Below are 7,411 nucleotides of genomic sequence, written 5' to 3'. Positions count from 1 at the left end.
CCTGGCATATAAAAATACAAAATACCGTCAACAGCTCATTTAAGAAAAGAGAGATTTGAAGATTCCTCTGAGATATTTCAACACAATAGCCAACTTAATGAGCTTGGTCGTCCCAGATGATCCGATAGTCCTACCAGGATGAGGATGAGAGACGGGCAGGAACGAAACCCTTCATTACCGAAGGAAGGTAAGGAAACCCCTTCCACGTGAAGGGGCTGAAGAGTTAGTACAACCCGACAGGGGAAAAATAATTCTTCCGTTTTCCTAACCTCAGTGTATTCAATTCTATCAACGGTATCGACGTTAATAACAACGGCAATGTAACATAAATAACGAGGACAACTCCGTTGATAATTACACAGACAACAGTAATAAAATTATTCAGACATTTATTATCTTCTCACGAAATTTTGATTTTATATAATATTTCAGGTCTTAAAATTACTGATTAAACTCTCAGTGTATAGATAAACTGATTGATACACGTTTATCGGTGTATATAAATACTTGTTGCAAGTCTGTCGGTGTATATACCAAGAGAAAGACGTCTCTCCTTGTATATACACTGACAGGTAAGCCTCTCAGTGTATATGTATGTATGTATATATATATATATATATATATATATATATATGTATGTATGTATATATATATATGTATATATATATATATACATAGTTCATTGATAATGTGAGTAGTCACGAAAGCGCTTGGAATTTCTCTATACTTTCAGAGTGTTTGTTTTGCATATATATATGGGGGAACTTTGGACATACAAGGTGGGGGAACTTTGGACATACAAGGTGGGGGAACTTTGGACATACAAGGTGTGGGAACTTTGGACATACAAGAGGGAAGCATAGAAAGTGAAAACGACAGAGAATGAAAGAAAATGAAAGTGAGAACTGCAGAAAGTGAAATAGAAAGCGAAAACCAAAGAGTGAGAATGAAAGCGAGAGCGAAAGAGAGAGTAATAACGGGTCATTTTCTTCCTATCATTATCCAATAATAATGACGAAGAACGGTGGTTAGGGAGGAGTCACCTGGGAAATGACATGGAAATGGCAGTTAATTATCTACCTGGGCGTAGGGTCTGCCCTGAGGGGGGAGGGGGAGAGGGGCGAGGGGGAGAAAGGGGAGAAAACGAAGAGTATAGGTAGGGGAAGGGGAGAGGGGAGAGGAGAAGAGGAGACTGGGGGGGGAGGGAAGAGTTAAGATGACCTTGGTAAAGGAGAGACTAAGGTAGACTTGGGGGGGGGGAAGAAAATGGTCTGCAGGTATCTGTGTCTGTCTAGCAGCCATCTTGCCTGTTGGTCTTTCCATTGGCCCGGCTGTTAGTCTGGCTTTCTAAGTCAGTTTACTCAGGTATACACAAATACAGTTACATAGATTATCGTACATAGTAGCATATGTGTAGACAACCTCTGATAACTAAAAAGAGTTAGATAAAGTGACTTATTTCCACTGGGGTCCTTTGTTGTTCTGTCTGCTGTTGGTCTGGCTTTCAGTTCTGTCTGTTGTTGGTCTGGCTTTCAGTTCTGTCTGTTGCTGGTCTGGCTTTCAGTTCTGTCTGTTGTTGGTCTGGCTTTCAGTTCTGTCTGTTGTTGGTCTGGCTTTCAGTTCTGTCTGTTGTTGGTCTGGCTTTCAGTTCTGTCTGTTGTTGGTCTGACTTTCAGTTCTATCTGTTGTTGGTCTGGCTTTCAGTTCTGTTTGTTGTTGGTCTGGCTTTCAGTTCTGTCTGTCGTTGGTCTGGCTTTCAGTTCTGTCTGTCGTTGGTCTGGCTTTCAGTTCTGTCTGTTGTTGGTCTGGCTTTCAGTTCTATCTGTTGCTGGTCTGGCTTTCAGTTCTGTCTGTTGTTGGTCTGGATTTCAGTTCTGTCTGTTGTTGGTCTGGCTTTCAGTTCTGTCTGTTGTTGGTCTGGCTTTCAGTTCTGTCTGTTGTTGGTCTGGCTTTCAGTTCTGTCTGTTGTTGGTCTGGCTTTCAGTTCTGTCTCTTGTTGGTCTGGCTTTCAGTTCTGTCTGTTGTTGGTCTGGCTTTCAGGTCTATCTGTTGTTGGTCTGGCTTTCAGTTCTATCTGTTGTTGGTCTGGCTTTCAGTTCTGCCTTCTGTTGTTGGTCTGGCTTTCAGTTCTGTCTGTTGGTCTGGCTTTCAGTTCTGTCTGTTGGTCTGGCTTTCAGTTCTGTCTGTTGTTGGTCTGACTTTCAGTTCTATCTGTTGTTGGTCTGGCTTTCAGTTCTATCTGTTGCTGTTCTGGCTTTCAGTTCTATCTGTTGTCGGTCTGGCTTTCAGTTCTATCTGTTGTTGGTCTGGCTTTCAGTTCTATCTGTTGTTGGTCTGGCTTTCAGTTCTATCTGTTGTTGGTCTGGCTTTCAGTTCTATCTGTTGTTGGTCTGGCTTTCAGTTCTATCTGTTGCTGGTCTGGCTTTCAGTTCTATCTGTTGTTGGTCTGGCTTTCAGTTCTGTCTGTTGGTCTGGCTTTCAGTTCTGTCTGTTGGTCTGGCTTTCAGTTCTGTCTGTTGTTGGTCTGGCTTTCAGTTCTGTCTGTTGTTGGTCTGGCTTTCAGTTCTGTCTGTTGTTGGTCTGGCTTTCAGGTCTATCTGTTGTTGGTCTGGCTTTCAGTTCTATCTGTTGTTGGTCTGGCTTTCAGTTCTGCCTTCTGTTGTTGGTCTGGCTTTCAGTTCTGTCTGTTGGTCTGGCTTTCAGTTCTGTCTGTTGGTCTGGCTTTCAGTTCTGTCTGTTGGTCTGGCTTTCAGTTCTGTCTGTTGTTGGTCTGACTTTCAGTTCTATCTGTTGTTGGTCTGGCTTTCAGTTCTATCTGTTGCTGTTCTGGCTTTCAGTTCTATCTGTTGTCGGTCTGGCTTTCAGTTTTATCTGTTGTTGGTCTGGCTTTCAGTTCTATCTGTTGTTGGTCTGGCTTTCAGTTCTATCTGTTGTTGGTCTGGCTTTCAGTTCTATCTGTTGTTGGTCTGGCTTTCAGTTCTATCTGTTGTTGGTCTGGCTTTCAGTTCTGTCTGTTGGTCTGGCTTTCAGTTCTGTCTGTTGGTCTGGCTTTCAGTTCTGTCTGTTGTTGGTCTGACTTTCAGTTCTATCTGTTGTTGGTCTGGCTTTCAGTTCTATCTGTTGCTGTTCTGGCTTTCAGTTCTATCTGTTGTCGGTCTGGCTTTCAGTTCTATCTGTTGTTGGTCTGGCTTTCAGTTCTATCTGTTGTTGGTCTGGCTTTCAGTTCTATCTGTTGTTGGTCTGGCTTTCAGTTCTGTCTGTTGTTGGTCTGGCTTTCAGTTCTATCTGTTGTTGGTCTGGCTTTCAGTTCTATCTGTTGTTGGTCTGGCTTTCAGTTCTATCTGTTGTTGGTCTGTCTTTCAGGTCTATCTGTTGTTGGTCTGGCTTTCAGTTCTATCTGTTGTTGGTCTGGCTTTCAGTTCTGCCTTCTGTTGTTGGTTTGGCTTTCAGTTGTGCCTTCTGTTGTTGGTCTGGCTTTCAGTTCTGTCTGTTGGTCTGGCTTTCAGTTCTGTCTGTTGGTCTGGCTTTCAGTTCTGTCTGTTGTTGGTCTGGCTTTCAGTTCTATCTGTTGTTGGTCTGGCTTTCAATTCTATCTGTTGTTGGTCTGGCTTTCAGTTCTATCTGTTGTTGGTCTGGCTTTCAGTTCTATCTGTTGTTGGTCTGGCTTTCAGTTCTGTCTGTTGTTGGTCTGGCTTTCAGTTCTGTCTGTTGTTGGTCTGGCTTTCAGTTCTGTCTGTTGTTGGTCTGGTTTTCAGTTCTGTCTGTTGTTGGTCTGGCTTTCAGTTCTGTCTGTTGTTGGTCTGGCTTTCAGTTCTGCCTTCTGTCGGTCTGACTTTCAGTTCTATCTGTTGTTGGTCTGGCTTTCAGTTCTGCCTTCTGTTGTTGGTCTGGCTTTTAGTTCTGTCTGTTGTTGGTCTGGCTTTCAGTTCTGTATGTTGTTGGTCTGGCTTTCAGTTCTATCTGTTGTTGGTCTGGCTTTCAGTTCTATCTGTTGTTGGTCTGGCTTTCAGTTCTGTCTGTTGTTGGTCTGGCTTTCAGTTCTGTCTGTTGTTGGTCTGGCTTTCAGTTCTGTCTGTTGTTGGTCTGGCTTTCAGTTCTGCCTTCTGTTGGTCTGGCTTTCAGTTCTGTCTGTTGTTGGTCTGGCTTTCAGTTCTGCCTTCTGTTGGTCTGGCTTTCAGTTCTGTCTGTTGTTGGTCTGGCTTTCAGTTCTGCCTTCTGTTGGTCTGGCTTTCAGTTCTGCCTTCTGTTGGTCTGGCTTTCAGTTCTGCCTTCTGTTGGTCTGGCTTTCAGTTGGTCTCGTGACGCGAGAAGTCAGGAAACTTGTGGTCTGAACACAGCCTCCACTCCCCTGCATGTGGTTGAGTCTCAGCTTCTGGGCCCGCCCTCTTCGCCGGCCGCTGCTGAGTCCACTCTAATGGCTTCGAGAGCCTCATCGTACCTCTTCTTTAAGCTGTGTGTGGATCGTGCCTCTACCACTCCAATACAGTCCAGTCACACAATACCTTATTGTCACGATGAAGCGCTAAATCTGTAGGGGTGTCATACAGCGCCTGAGAAAACGGGCGGTAATCAAATCCTGAATTAAGGATAAGCAGATCGACCTCCAATTCCTTGGATCAAGACCCTTCACGAGCATTAAGGCTCCCACCACCTTGAAGGCCCCATCACTTTTTAAAATCATCCGATATATATATATATATATATATATCGATATATATATATATATATATATATATATATATATATATATATATATATATATATATATATATATATATATATATATATATATATATATATATATATATAAATATATATATATAATCGGCGTATATGTATATTAATTATTTTGATATAAAATAATTTTTTCAGTTTACAAGGTAAAGTTCATCATTTGTATTTTTTTAATCGATTATCAAATTGACCTATTTTTTTTTTCCATTTTCTGTCATTTTCTGTCATTTTCTCATTGACATCGTTATTGTTGTACAGTATTATCCACTTTCTCATCGCAGCAGCACCATCACAACATTCTCATTGTTCTCCTGAATGTTTACGTGTCGTCCCACAATACAACATTCCCGTGGTCCCACAATGCAACATTCCCGTGGTCCCACAATACAACATACCCGTGGTCCCACAATGCAACATTCCCGTGGTCCCACAATACAACATACCCGTGGTCCCACAATGCAACATTCCCGTGGTCCCACAATACAACATACCCGTGGTCCCACAATGCAACATTCCCGTGGTCCCACAATACAACATTCCCGTGGTCCCACAATACAACATTCCCGTGGTCCTACACTGCAACATTCCCGTGGTTCCACAATGCAACATTCCCGTGGTCCCACAATACAACATTCCCGTGGTCCCACAATACAACATTCTCGTGGTCCCACAATACAACATTCTCGTGGTCCCACAATACAACATTCCCGTGGTCCCACAATACAACATTCTCGTGGTCCCACAATACAACATTCCCGTGGTCCCACAATAAAACATTCCCGTGGTCCCACAATACAACATTCCCGTGGTCCCACAATACAACATTCCCGTGGTCCCACAATGCAACATTCCCGTGGTCCCACAATACAACATACCCGTGGTCCCACAATGCAACATTCCCGTGGTCCCACAATAAAACATTCCCGTGGTCCTACACTGCAACATTCCCGTGGTTCCACAATGCAACATTCCCGTGGTCCCACAATGCAACATTCCCGTGGTCCCACAATACAACATTCCCGTGGTCCTACACTGCAACATTCCCGTGGTTCCACAATGCAACATTCCCGTGGTCCCACAATACAACATTCCCGTGGTCCCACAATGCAACATTCCCGTGGTCCCACAATACAACATACCCGTGGTCCCACAATACAACATTCCCGTGGTCCCACAATACAACATTCCCGTGGTCCCACAATGCAACATTCCCGTGGTCCCACAATACAACATACCCGTGGTCCCACAATGCAACATTCCCGTGGTCCCACAATACAACATTCCCGTGGTCCCACAATACAACATTCCCGTGGTCCCACAATGCAACATTCCCGTGGTCCCACAATACAACATTCCCGTGGTCCCACAATGCAACATTCCCGTGGTCCCACAATACAACATTCCCGTGGTCCCACAATACAACATTCCCGTGGTCCCACAATACAACATTCCCGTGGTCCCACAATGCAACATTCCCGTTGTCCCACAATACAACATACCCGTGGTCCCACAATGCAACATTCCCGTGGTCCCACAATACAACATTCCCGTGGTCCTACACTGCAACATTCCCGTGGTTCCACAATGCAACATTCCCGTGGTCCCACAATACAACATTCCCGTGGTCCTACACTGCAACATTCCCGTGGTTCGACAATGCAACATTCCCGTGGTCCCACAATGCAACATTCCCGTGGTCCCATAATGCAACATTCCCGTGGTCCCACAATACAACATACCCGTGGTCCCACAATGCAACATTCCCGTGGTCCCACAATACAACATTCCCGTGGTCCCACAATGCAACATTCCCGTGGTCCCACAATGCAACATTCCCGTGGTCCCACAATACAACATTCCCGTGGTCCCACAATGCAACATTCCCGTGGTCCCACAATGCAACATTCCCGTGGTCCCACAATACAACATTCCCGTGGTCCCACAATGCAACATTCCCGTGGTCCCACAATACAACATTCCCGTGGTCCCATAATGCAACATTCCCGTGGTCCCACAATACAACATTCCCGTGGTCCCACAATGCAACATTCCCGTGGTTCCACAATGCAACATTCCCGTGGTCCCACAATACAACATTCCCGTGGTTCCACAATGCAACATTCCCGTGGTCCCACAATGCAACATTCCCGTGGTCCCACAATACAACATACCCGTGGTCACATAATGCAACATTCCCGTGGTCCCACAATACAACATTCCCGTGGTCCTACACTGCAACATTCCCGTGGTTCCACAATGCAACATTCCCGTGGTCCCACAATACAACATTCCCGTGGTCCTACACTGCAACATTCCCGTGGTTCCACAATGCAACATTCCCGTGGTCCCACAATGCAACATTCCCGTGGTCCCATAATGCAACATTCCCGTGGTCCCACAATACAACATACCCGTGGTCCCACAATGCAACATTCCCGTGGTCCCACAATACAACATTCCCGTGGTCCCACAATGCAACATTCCCGTGGTCCCACAATGAAACATTCCCGTGGTCCCACAATACAACATTCCCGTGGTCCCACAATGCAACATTCCCGTGGTCCCACAATGCAACATTCCCGTGGTCCCACAATACAACATTCCCGTGGTCCCACAAAGCAAAATTCCCGTGGTCCCACAATACAACATTCCCGTGGTCCCACAATACAACATTCCC

Source organism: Cherax quadricarinatus, chromosome 1 (genome assembly GCF_038502225.1).
Source record: "Cherax quadricarinatus isolate ZL_2023a chromosome 1, ASM3850222v1, whole genome shotgun sequence".
In the NCBI taxonomy this organism is placed as follows: Eukaryota; Metazoa; Arthropoda; class Malacostraca; order Decapoda; family Parastacidae; genus Cherax; species Cherax quadricarinatus.
The sequence above is the reverse complement of the archived record's forward strand: the minus strand, read 5'-3'. Positions refer to the sequence as shown.